The sequence below is a fragment of the Scyliorhinus torazame genome, chromosome 10, assembly GCF_047496885.1.
Source record: "Scyliorhinus torazame isolate Kashiwa2021f chromosome 10, sScyTor2.1, whole genome shotgun sequence".
Taxonomy (NCBI): domain Eukaryota; kingdom Metazoa; phylum Chordata; class Chondrichthyes; order Carcharhiniformes; family Scyliorhinidae; genus Scyliorhinus; species Scyliorhinus torazame.
In genome coordinates, this window is record NC_092716.1 from 37,948,682 (window position 1) to 37,961,847 (window position 13,166).

Genomic DNA, 13,166 nt, shown 5'->3' on the forward strand with positions numbered 1-13,166 from the left:
ACTGATCCTCCATTTGGTGGAGGGCTAGCAGCCACACAGCGCAACGCCCTCGGCTTTACCTGCGGATATGGCTGGAGAATTGCTGGGTCCGTGACCACACATCCGCAAGGCGACGGCCTGCAGCGGCCACGCCGTGCAACATGGCGCCAGCCGCGCGCAGACCCGGCCGGCCACATACTGTCCTCCAGTAACCCCCCTCGCCACCCCCCTCCAGTGCCCCATCCCTCTACAAAGCCCCCCACCCTCACCCGCGGAACAGCTCCCCTCTGCCTGTAGCGGCGCTGGACTCAACCCGCAGCCTCCACGCCGGGATCACAAAAAGAAGGATAAGTGTTCCACCGTCGGGAACTCGGCACTTCAGGGGTGGAGCATCGGGGGGGAGGGCCTCAGGTGACATCCTGAGGCCATCTATACAGTGCGCATACTCTTTGATTATGCCATTTTCGAGGGGGCGGAGCATCGCAAAACTTGCGCTGCCCCCGATTTCGGCGCAGAAGGGGGCGATTCAGCCCATTAAATCTACACTTGCCCTTGAAAGAGCACCCTACCTAAGCTCACATCTCCACCCTATCCCCGTCACTCAGCAACCCGCCTAATATTTGGAAACTGCGGGGCAAATTATCATGACCAATCCACCTAATCTGCATGTCTTTGGACTGTGGGAGGAAACCGGAGAACCTGGAGGAAACCCACGCAGACACTGGGAGAACGTGCAGACTCCGCACAAACCGTGACCCAAGCTGGGAATCGAACCTGGGACCCTGGTGCTGTGAAGCAACAGTGCTAACCACTGTGCTCCCATTCCGCCCATCCACTTTGCTACCGTGCCGCCCAAAGTTTTATGTCCAACAGCCTCTAAATCTTAGAGCAACGGCGGTGCAGAAAACTTTCATAAAGACAGTTTAAATACCTTCATTGGACCAGGATGAGACATTTCCCAGAGTTGATTATCCTTCCTGTATTGTGTGTTAACTATAAACTGGTTTTCACTTAAAAATGTATTTAATTTGTATGTTGTTTGGGGGGAAAGTGGAAATCTTAAAGAGTTCAGGGATCATAGAAAAATTTTGCAACGAAGGGTACATTCTATATAAATTGTGTGCGTGTTTAGTAATTGATGCATTTAATTGTCTTAGCGTAGTGTAGCCCTGTTCGTGCACATTTTTCTTTTTCTTTAACAAATAATCTTGAATAATTGTTGTACAACGACGGCTGCTTTATTTTCTCTGGGGTTTCACTTGACTCCTCACATCATTCCAAAAACAAATCTACACTCCCCCCACAAACCGATGTTCCATGTTAAGATACTCTCGCAGATAACATCAGTGTGGTTTGTGACAGGCAGTGCTATTCCAGTCCCATATTAACCTTTCCTCTCCAGAACACATTTACATTATAATGGCATGCACGCAATATCATAACATCCCCTGTCTCCAAGCAAAACCTTTCTCCCTTCCAATAATAAATTATTGTCACAAGTAGGCTTACATTAAAACTGCAATGAAGTTACTGTAAAAATCCCCGAGTCGCCACACTCTGGCACCTGTCCGGGTACACTGAGCGAGAATTCAGAATGTCCAATTCACCTTGCAGCACGTCTTTTGGGACTTGTGGAAGGAAACCAGAGCACATGGAGGAAACCCACCCAGACACTGGGAGATCGTGCACACACACACACAGACAGTGACCCAAGCTGGCAATCAAACCTGGGACCCTGGCACTGGGAAGCAACAGTACTAAGCACTGTGCTACCGTGCAGCGTCTTACAATACAATCTTTACTTGCTATCCCTTCTTCCCCCACCTCAAGTCTCTGACTTTATAAATTCAGACAATCTTCAGTTGTGACACTTCTTCCACATCTCGGTCTGTCACATGTGGCGGTAATGGGAGTGGAACTCTGTGTCTGGTATCTAGTTAGCTCCATTTGATTCGCTTTATGCATTCCTTTGAGTTGTGTTTGTCTTTATTAACAACTTCCGAAGGGAGTGTGCACTCTGCTCATTCATAGAGTAGACTCAAATTTTCTTTTGCTGTGGCGTCCGCCATGTTATTGCTTGATGTATACATTTCACAAATAGAATCTTCATTTTCACTTGTTTCACAATTTTAGCCAAATATTTGTAGGCTGTTTTATTCTCAAATTGCTCTCCAAGCTTATGAGCCTTTTAATTCAGCTCATTGGTCCTCAGTATAGCTAAGATACACAGTTCTCGTTCTCCTAATAGTGCCTTGTGCTTCAGGGTCAGAATTACAGTTTCTGATCTTATTTCTGTTTTTCCTTTGTCTGCAGCTTGAAATGTTCTACGGCCTTTCCTTTTAATGCAACATGTTCCCATTCAACTGCGACGTGCAGGTTAGGTGGATTGGCCATGATAAATTGCCCTTAGTGACCAAGAAGGTTAGGCGGGGTTATTGGGTTACGGGGCTAGGATGGAAGTGATGGCTTAAGTGGGTGGGTGCAGACTCGATGGGCCGAATGGTCTCCTTCTGCACTATATGTTCTATGTTCTAACTGATTCTTCAGCTCTTCAATCTGTTTTTTGTAACATTTTGCTTCCTGCCGGAATATGGAACATTGCTGAGTCAACTCTGGCAATTGGGTCATCAGTTTGGTCAGAGTGACGTTAAATAATTTTTCTTCTTCATAATTTTGCAGAGGATTAAACTGGTCTAAATGGATTCTTATAGCATCTAAAGTTCTAGCAACACATTAACCTTTGCTTTGCAAAGCTCGTTTGCTTCATCTTGAGATTTCCTGTAATTCAGTAGAGTCTCCTCAAGATTCTTCTGCCCAGCTTCCAGCCTGCTGTTTAAGACACTCTTCCATTCTTCATGTTGCTAAATCGTTGCGCATTCCTTTCTCATTTGATCTGGAAGAATGATCAGCTGTCCTTTCAACTGCTTATTTTCTTGCTCTGGGTTTCAGTGCATCATGTCGCTGACTTGAATCTTGCACTTCAAACCTTCCAGAATAGATCTGCTATCAACATTTTCCTCCAGAACACCTACTTTTAGTTTTTGAACGTTTTGCTTCTTTTCTGCTCTCTCTCCACAGATGCTGTTAGACCTACTGAGATTGTGCAACATTTCTTAGTTTTTTTTGGCTGTTTGCTTTGTGAATTCTTGTACAAAGTTTTTCTGTTTGTTTAAAAAATTAGAATCTTGTAACTTTATTCTCTTGGTAAGTACCTAAGATTTCAAATTCTGGCTACTTCAAAGGTCACTAGCCCTGAGCGGATTGGAACAATAAGCCTTTGATTTCTTTCGATCATATGTACCTTCAGTGCATGTGCAATATGTGACCTACTCCACCAAACCTTGAGGTTCTTCACTGTGATACAGCCATGCAGTCAATATGTGAGATTGGTGCTGAGTGTAACAAAGTTGCCTGGCACTATGATGGGCCTCATTTTATAGCAACAAAGGCCCAAGACAGATCTTCCTTTTGTGCAAAAATGGGATGCATATCCTTTGTCCTTTCAGCCATAAACAGGCTGGAAGGCATACACATGTACTTTTATCTGAAGGGACAGTAGCAGCATCTGAATGAATTCTTGCCATCATACTTGTACTGGATACTGTAGGAATTTAAAACTATTAGTTCCAATGATATCAGCTATGCCCTATGTGCAATTCAACCCCAATCCTTTTGGGGCTTAACAAGGCAGCCTGGTCCTATCAGGCACTTTGGATCCATATGACAGCAATCAGAGCATCCATGTGGAAACAAAGAAACAGCAGATCTCCCGCAAGCTGTTACATGTTCATGATGGACTGTATTGTTACAAAGCCAATGTGAATGGTACTGCATAAGAATCACAGTTCTCTCCAGAACTTGACACTTGAGCGACTATCTGTAACACATCGGCCTAAATGTTTTGTTCAGGCCATGGCCAAAGCCAGTTTCAGGTGGGAGGCAACTGTGAAACCTACTCCTGCCCAAGATCACATTATTAGCTGGCCAATTAACAGCCATCCAGTGTGAAACAAACTCGATGAAAGGCTGAGTGCTGTGAAAAGGGAGCGTCCAGGCTGGTGCTTCCAATCTGCTCCCTCAGAGGGAAGCTGCTGCAGAGCTGTCTGAGGGAGCTGCTGAAACTTAAAACATAAATATCAGTGGAAAACCTATGCCATGAGTGTCTAGGCAGCGCAATCATACACAGACCTCATCCCTGACAGAATTGTTAACTTTATTTGAACCCTGACTTCATCTCACCTTAGATCGAGGTTGCAGCTTAAATGTAAAGAACGCCTTTCCAATCAACCTGGCTGCCAACTCTAAAAGCAGACAGGCAATGTAAATCCCAGTCAATTGCTGTTTAATTAATTTAAATGAGCTTCTTGATTGTCAGTGGGCAAACTTTCAACAAGCATGTGTGCCAACCAAACAAAATATCACACAAGGGCACAATGACATTGGAACACGTGCCCGACATAGTCTTGCGCAATTTTATGCACTTTTGGGTCAGGCACATGCCTGCCAGAGAAAGATAAAATTCTGGCTGTAGTGTCTGCAAATGTAATCCAAGCAACTTGCTTTGAAAAACAGAACCATTGAGATCAGGGTCGACGAAATGCGATATTTTCTAACCCTCTATTCAGCAGTGGACAGATTCTTAACAGAGTTTGGCAATGTGTCAGGCTCACACTGAAAACTGGCATGTAACCCTCCAGTTGCACAGATCAGTTTTCTCACCAAATCTTGAGTCTTTAAGACAGAAAGAAATGAGTGGGCGTGCCAACCTAGCAGTCCCAGCATGTCATGTTTCCTGATTCTCGTGAGATTTTCCGCCTGCTTCGCCGATCCTGCAGACAGCAAGTGCAAGCTCAAAATCGTCCCCAATATCTTCTACCTCATGCTCCACCCCAGCTCCTACTGCTCAGATACACTGTGTGTCACTGAGTACATTGTCCCCTCATTTGCACTCCAATTCCCTTGAATGAATGACTCTGGACCAGTGCTTGGGAGGGAGAAAGTTATTCATGGCACATTGTCTGAAGTTTTAAAATTCATTTTTGGAAATATGAACATCACTGGCAAGGCCAGCAGATATTAGCCATCCCTAATTGCCTTTAAAATGGTGATGGTGAGCCGCCTTCTTGAACCATGTCGGCGCTCTGCTCTGAGGAAGGGTGTACCAAGGTTTGGACCCAGTGACATCAAAGAAGCAACAACAAAGTTCCAAATCAGGATGGTGTGTGGCTTGGAGGGCAACCAGCAGGCCTTGGTGGTCCCAGGTAACAGCTGCCTTTCTCCTTTTAAGTTTCAGAGCAGGTGAGATTGGAAGGTGTTATCAAAGAAGCCTTGGCTAGTTGCTGCAGTACAACTTGTAGACACTATTGCCACTATGCACCTGTGCTAGAGAATAGTGAAGCCCTGACAGGGGAAAATTCATTGGGAGAGGCAAGAGGAGGTGGCATTGGAGGTGGAGGGATGTGATGCAGCACAGAGAGGGGCTTGCTGCATGATAAAGTAGCCCCCCACTGCCACCATCCGAGTAAAGGACCTCTTCCATTCCCTCACAGCCTCCAGCATTGGTCATGGTCAGCATCGATAAAGCAAAGGTCTACCCTGCTCTGGGTGCCAAGCCTCCAGCTCCCCTGTGATATCTCTCTTCCCTCTGGTAAAATGGAAGGTTCTGACACAATTAGTAGATTTCTCCCTTCAGACAACCAAAAACCTCATTGATGGCTGCCATGGAGTGTCTAAATGAATCCAACACATCACCAGATCCACCTCCATTCCCACTGGCTTTGGTTCTAGCTGTACAGAAGGCACAGCGGCACTGTGGTTAGCACTCACAGCTCCATGGACTCGGTCTTGATCCCCGCCTTGGGTGACTATCTGGAGTTTTCACATTCTCCCTGTGTCTGCGTGAGTTTCCTCCGGATACTCTGGTTTTCCCACAGTCCAAAGATGTGCAGGTTAGGCAGGGTTACAGGGATTGGGGAAGGGGGGGCGGTGGGCCTAGGTTGGGAGAGGCCGTATGGCCTCCTTCTGCACCATAGGAATTTTATGAAAATAGCTTCCCCAGAGGGGCGTCACTAAATCTCAACACCTCTGGAATGCAATATGTGTTTTAAAGGGATGGCGGAAGATGGGGAACCAGGAACCGCATGTCTCAAATTAACTGCATGTTGAGCTCATTGATTAAATCATTAGCAGGCTTCAGAGGAACAGTTTTAATCGACAGGCATATTGAACCTGTTTTCTGTGGGACCCATCGGTGCAACTGTTGTGGCCACAGTGAGGCGCTGCATAGCCTTTTGAGAGTGCCTGTAGGGTGGAAGGGAATAATGCAGGCTGCCTGGGTGCCCAGTAAATATGGTACCCAGACCTTCAACCTGATGAGGCAATAGCAGGGACAACTACCTCCTGCCTGCCCCCACTGCATGAATCAGTGAGCACCTCACGGATATATATTTGATGAGCTGACAAGCACAAGGTCGCATATGGTCAGCCATCCTGCTTCCCAGCAGGAGTCACTCCCAATTCTGTGTCCACCACCGAATTTAGACTTCAGAATTGAAAAATCTGCACATTGACTATGCAGCTGGCCTGTGGCCACAGGAAGTGCGACTTGCAGGCCAGTGTTTGGAACCCGGAAGCTCTCATGATTCCTTCATTCTGCGAGAGTTTCAGGTGTCACGTCTCTTCAGGCCAATATCAAGACTCTGTGGGTGGCTGCTGAGGGATAAAAGTTATCTTCTGAGGAGGTGGCTCCTGATGCTCCTCAGATTCCCAGACACAGATGCAGGGAGAAACCACAACTCGAGCCATCTACTAACACAAACTTGCATTGTGCTGACCGTTGGCATCTTGATTAAAGCAAATTACAGCGGATGCTGGAATCTGAAACCAAAACAGAAAATACTGGACAATCTCAGCAGCTCCGACAGCATCTGTGGGGAGAGAATGGAGCTAACGCTTTGAGCAGTCATGTGTTGCTATCAGCACGCTGCGCAGCATGACAATACAAAGAGGACTGGAGCTAGATGAAGAGAAGGACCTGGAATACCACGTTTCCTTGCCGGAGTAAGAAAAAGAGGACGGCAAAGTGTGTGCTGCCAAGGAGCCCTGTGCCCAGGTATTGGAGAAAGATTGCCAATACTCTCCCAGGCAGGGCGGTCGCGGGGATTCTCCGGCCCGGCCCCGGGCTGAGAGAATCCCACCCCCAATTCTTTATTTCCAATTAAGTGTCAGTTTTGTGTGGCCAATCTACCTACCCTGCTAATCTTTGGGTTGTGGGGATGAGATCCACGCAGACCCAGGGAGAATGTGCAAATTCCACACCGACAGTGACCCAGGGCCAGCATCGAACCTGAGTCCATGGCGCCATGAGGCAGCAGTGAATCAATTATCTTATTGATTTCATAAACATTATAATTATAACAGGATAAACGAATGACCGAACTAAAATGGAAAACTTCACTTGGGTAGAGCATCAAGTGAATATGGTTTAGTGCCTTGCACTCATGCCCACTTCTAAGATGCAGACGATGATGTGGAGGCAGCCTCTCCCTTGTATCTGGATCCATCTGAGACGGCCATGTCTTCTGGTCTTATCTTGGAAAGGCCCGTGGTGGAAGCTGGTGCATCTATGCCTTTGCAGGAGCAACCTCTACCACAGGGCCTTATAGCATGGTCGATTTGTAGTCAGAGGGGCCAGGCAGATGAGGGATGATTCTGATGGTTGGCCCCTCATCATCCTCACCATCTTCCTGGTCCTCTGGCATGATGTGTAGGTTAAGTGTATTGGCCATGATCAATTGCTCCTTAGTGTCCAAAATGTTAGGTGGGATTATGGGGATTGGGTGGGGGCCTGAACCGAAGTAGGGTGTCCTTTCAGAGGGTTGGTGCAGACTCGATGTGCCGAATGGCCTCATCCTACATTGTAGTGAATCTATGATGGATGAGGCCACCAGCTGGGAAGCAGCTGGCATCCACTCCAAACATCTCTGCACCATCAACAACACCGAGTAGTCTGTGTTATAAAGACTCTCCATCTTTCTGTGTAGATCAATGCACTGCTCCTACACTCACTCATAGTGGTGTCGCATATGGCTCTCCAAGAGGTTGGCCATTCTCTCAGTGGAGGAGCTTATGCGCTCAAAGTCCTAAATCACCACGGATCAAATGGACTTCATGAATTCTTCCATTGACTGCCCATGGCTCCACAATGTCTCAAATGTCTCCGACATTCGGGAACCCACCTACCTCTGATTTTCCAGAAAAATCCCCCTTGTTTGTGACCCAAACCATGGCCCAACAATATTACTCAGTAAAGCATGTCTGTATCTGTCTGCTAGGAGGTGTCTGCCCACATCAAACACTGCTCACTTTTTTTTTATTAAATATTTTATTGAAAATTTTTGGTCAACCAACACAGTACATTGTGCATCCTTTACACAATATTATAACAACACAAGTAACAATGACCTATTTTATAAACAAAAAATGAATAAATAATAAATAACAAAAATGAAAACTAGCCCTAATTGGCAACTGCCTTGTCACAAGTAACACTCTCCAAAAATATAATTTAACAGTCCAATATATAATTATCTGTAGCAACGACCTATACATACTATACAGTATATCAGTATATATTAACAACCCTGAGAGTCCTTCTGGTTCCTCCCCTCCCCCCCCCCCCCCCCCCCCCCCCCCCCCCCCCCCCGATCCTGGGCTGCTGCTGCTGCCTTTTTCCCATTCCGTCTATCTTTCTGCGGGGTTTTCGACGAACGGTTGCCACCGCCTGGTGAACCCTTGAGCCGACCCCCTTAGGACGAACTTAATCCGCTCTAGCTTTATAAACCCCGCCATGTCATTTATCCAGGTCTCCACCCCCGGGGGCTTGGCTTCTTTCCACATTAGCAATATCCTGCGCCGGGCTACTAGGGACGCAAAGGCCAAAACATCGGCCTCTCTCGCCTCCTGCACTCCCGGCTCTTGTGCAACCCCAAATATAGCCAACCCCCAGCTTGGTTCGACCCGGACTCCTACTACTTTTGAAAGCACCTTTGTCACCCCCTCCAAAACCCCTGTAGTGCCGGGCATGACCAAAACATATGGGTATGATTCGCTGGGCTTCTCGAGCACCTCGCACACCTATCCTCCACCCCAAAAAATTTACTGAGCCGTGCTCCAGTCATATGTGCCCTGTGTAATACCTTAAACTGAATCAGGCTTAGCCTGGCACACGAGGACGACGAGTTTACCCTGCTTAGGGCATCTGCCCACAGCCCCTCCTCGATCTCCTCCCCCAGCTCTTCTTCCCATTTCCCTTTTAGTTCATCTACCATAGTCAACCAACACAGTACATTGTGCATCCTTTACACAATATTATAACAACACAAGTAACAATGACCTATTTTATAAACAAAAAATGAATAAATAATAAATAACAAAAATGAAAACTAGCCCTAATTGGCAACTGCCTTGTCACAAGTAACACTCTCCAAAAATATAATTTAACAGTCCAATATATAATTATCTGTAGCAACGACCTATACATACTATACAGTATATCAGTATATATTAACAACCCTGAGAGTCCTTCTGGTTCCTCCCCTCCCCCCCCCCCCCCCCCCCCCCCCCCCCCCCCGATCCTGGGCTGCTGCTGCTGCCTTTTTCCCATTCCGTCTATCTTTCTGCGGGGTTTTCGACGAACGGTTGCCACCGCCTGGTGAACCCTTGAGCCGACCCCCTTAGAACGAACTTAATCCGCTCTAGCTTTATAAACCCCGCCATGTCATTTATCCAGGTCTCCACCCCCGGGGGCTTGGCTTCTTTCCACATTAGCAATATCCTGCGCCGGGCTACTAGGGACGCAAAGGCCAAAACATCGGCCTCTCTCGCCTCCTGCACTCCCGGCTCTTGTGCAACCCCAAATATAGCCAACCCCCAGCTTGGTTCGACCCGGACTCCTACTACTTTTGAAAGCACCTTTGTCACCCCCTCCAAAACCCCTGTAGTGCCGGGCATGACCAAAACATATGGGTATGATTCGCTGGGCTTCTCGAGCACCTCGCACACCTATCCTCCACCCCAAAAAATTTACTGAGCCGTGCTCCAGTCATATGTGCCCTGTGTAATACCTTAAACTGAATCAGGCTTAGCCTGGCACACGAGGACGACGAGTTTACCCTGCTTAGGGCATCTGCCCACAGCCCCTCCTCGATCTCCTCCCCCAGCTCTTCTTCCCATTTCCCTTTTAGTTCATCTACCATAGTCTCCCCTTCGTCCCTCATTTCCCTATATATATCTGACACCTTACCATCCCCCACCCATGTCTTTGAGATCACTCTGTCCTGCACCTCTTGTGTCGGGAGTTGCGGGAATTCCCTCACCTGTTGCCTCGCAAAAGCCCTCAGTTGCATATACCTGAATGCATTCCCTTGGGGCAACCCATATTTCTCGGTCAGCGCTCCCAGACTCGCGAACTTCCCATCCACAAACAGATCTTTCAGTTACGTTATTCCTGCTCTTTGCCACATTCCATATCCCCCATCCATTCCCCCCGGGGCAAACCTATGGTTGTTTCTTATCGGGGACCCCCCCAAGGCTCCAGTCTTTCCCCTATGCCGTCTCCACTGTCCCCAAATCTTCAGTGTAGCCACCACCACCGGGCTTGTGGTGTAGTTCCTCGGTGAGAACGGCAATGGGGCTGTCACCATAGCCTGTAGGCTAGTCCCCCTACAGGACGCCCTCTCTAATCTCTTCCACGCCGCTCCCTCCTCCTCTCCCATCCACTTACTCACCATTGAAATATTAGCGGCCCAATAATACTCACTTAGGCTCGGTAGTGCCAGCCCCCCCCTATCCCTGCTACGCTGTAAGAATCCCTTCCTCACTCTCGGGGTCTTCCCAGCCCACACAAAACCCATGATGCTCTTTTCAATCCTTTTAAAAAAAGCCTTCGTAATCACCACCAGGAGGCACTGAAACACAAAGAGGAATCTCGGGAGGACCACCATCTTAACCGCCTGCACCCTCCCTGCCATTGACAGGGATACCATATCCCATCTCTTGAAATCCTCCTCCATCTGTTCCACCAACCGCGTTAAATTTAACCTATGCAATGTGCCCCAATTCTTAGCTATCTGGATCCCCAGGTAACGAAAGTCCCTTGTTACCTTCCTCAACGGTAGGTCCTCTATTTCTCTACTCTGCTCCCCTGGATGCACCACAAACAACTCACTTTTCCCCATGTTCAATTTATACCCTGAAAAATCCCCAAACTCCCCAAGTATCCGCATTATTTCTGGCATCCCCTCCGCCGGGTCCGCCACGTATAGTAGCAAATCGTCCGCATACAAAGATACCCGGTGCTCTTCTCCTCCCCTAAGTACTCCCCTCCACTTCTTGGAACCCCTCAACGCTATCGCCAGGGGCTCAATCGCCAGTGCAAACAATAATGGGGACAGAGGGCATCCCTGCCTTGTCCCTCTATGGAGCCGAAAATATGCAGATCCCCGTCCATTCGTGACCACGCTCGCCACTGGGGCCCTATACAACAGCTGCACCCATCTAACATACCCCTCTCCAAAACCAAATCTCCTCAACACCTCCCACAAATAATCCCACTCCACTCTATCAAATGCTTTCTCGGCATCCATCGCCACTACTATCTCCGTTTCTCCCTCTGGTGGGGCCATCATCATTACCCCGAACAACCTCCGTATATTCGTGTTCAGCTGTCTCCCCTTCACAAACCCAGTTTGGTCCTCGTGGACCACCCCCGGGACACATTCCTCTATTCGCATTGCCATTACCTTGGCCAGGACCTTGGCATCTACATTTAGGAGGGAAATAGGTCTATAGGACCCGCATTGTAGCGGGTCCTTTTCCTTCTTTAAGAGAAGCGATATCGTTGCTTCAGACATAGTCGGGGGCAGTTGTCCCCTTTCCTTTGCCTCATTAAAGGTCCTCGTCAGTACCGGGGCGAGCAAGTCCACATATTTTCTATAGAATTCGACTGGGAATCCATCCGGTCCCGGGGCCTTTCCCGCCTGCATGCTCCTAATTCCTTTCACCACTTCTTCTACCTCGATCTGTGCTCCCAGTCCCACCCTTTCCTGCTCTTCCACCTTGGGAAATTCCAGCCGATCCAAGAAGCCCATCATTCTCTCCCTCCCATCCGGGGGTGAGCTTCATATAATTTTTTATAAAATGTCTTGAACACTCCATTCACTCTCTCCGCTTCCCGCTCCATCTCTCCTTCCTCATTCCTCACTCCCCCTATTTCCCTCGCTGCTCCCCTTTTCCTCAATTGGTGTGCCAGCAACCTGCTCGCCTTCTCCCTATATTCGTACTGTACACCCTGTGCCTTCCTCCATTGTGCCTCTGCAGTGCCTGTAGTCAGCAAGTCAAATTCTACATGTAGCCTTTGCCTTTCCCTGTACAGTCCCTCCTCCGGTGCTTCCGCATATTGTCTGTCCATCCTCAAAAGTTCTTGCAGCAACCGCTCCCGTTCCTTACTCTCCTGCTTCCCTTTATGTGCCCTTATTGATATCAGCTCCCCTCTAACCACCGCCTTCAACGCCTCCCAGACCACTCCCACCTGGACCTCCCCATTATTATTGAGTTCCAAGTACTTTTCAATGCACCCCCTCACCCTTAGACACACCCCCTCATCTGCCATTAGTCCCATGCCCATTCTCCAGGGTGGGTGCCCTCCTGTTTCCTCCCCTATCTCCAAGTCCACCCAGTGTGGAGCGTGATCCGAAATGGCTATAGCCGTATACTCCGTTCCCCTCACCTTCGGGATCAATGCACTACCCAGCACAAAAAAGTCTATTCGCGAGTAGACTTTATGGACATAGGAGAAAAACGAGAACTCCTTACTCCTAGGTCTGCTAAATCTCCACGGGTCTACACCTCCCATCTGCTCCATAAAATCTTTAAGTACCTTGGCTGCTGCCGGCCTCCTTCCAGTCCTGGACTTCGACCTATCCAGCCCTGGTTCCAACACCGTATTAAAATCTCCCCCCATTATCAGCTTTCCCATCTCTAGGTCCGGAATGCGTCCTAGCATCCGCCTCATAAAATTGGCATCATCCCAGTTCGGAGCATATACGTTTACCAAAACCACCGTCTCCCCCTGTAGTTTGCCACTCACCATCACGTATCTGCCCCCGTTATCCGCCACTATAGTCTTT

At 48.2% G+C, this 13,166-nt stretch overlaps 1 protein-coding gene across 6 annotated transcripts in view; it reads left to right on the forward strand.

Moving 5' to 3' along the window:
- pmfbp1 (polyamine modulated factor 1 binding protein 1) overlaps positions 1 to 13,166 on the forward strand; it is a 1,352,449-nt gene that overhangs the window by 613,700 nt on the left and 725,583 nt on the right. The gene's annotated exons all lie outside the window — the stretch shown is intronic.